Consider the following 409-nt stretch of genomic DNA (forward strand, 5'->3'; position numbering starts at 1 on the left):
ATGATTTTTCTCTAAAATTTGATTTTTCGCGGTTTGACTTACGATGCGATGATTTCGTTCAATGAATTCTATTTTTCTTATCATTTCCTTTTTTACCGTTTTTGCGTAGCTGTTTTTTAGCCCCGGTTAAGGAACTTCGCAGTTGTCACAAATATGGGGGGGGGTCGGGTGAGTCAGTTGAAAGGCTCAAGAGCCTCCTGCTTTTTGGCTGCTCGGTCTGCTCGTCCGATAACCATATTCGTCGCTAATATGGCTAATGAGTTCCTGAATGATTGCACTACTCTCGTAAGTCCGACGATATCAGGAAAAATCAATGGACAATGCGATCTATAATTTGATTGCGCAATTGTTGCCAATTTGTGAAGTTGAAGTAGAACTCTAGCTGGATATATCTGAGAGCTGTTGATCT

The sequence above is a fragment of the Symsagittifera roscoffensis genome, chromosome 4, assembly GCF_963678635.1.
Source record: "Symsagittifera roscoffensis chromosome 4, txSymRosc1.1, whole genome shotgun sequence".
In the NCBI taxonomy this organism is placed as follows: Eukaryota; Metazoa; Xenacoelomorpha; order Acoela; family Convolutidae; genus Symsagittifera; species Symsagittifera roscoffensis.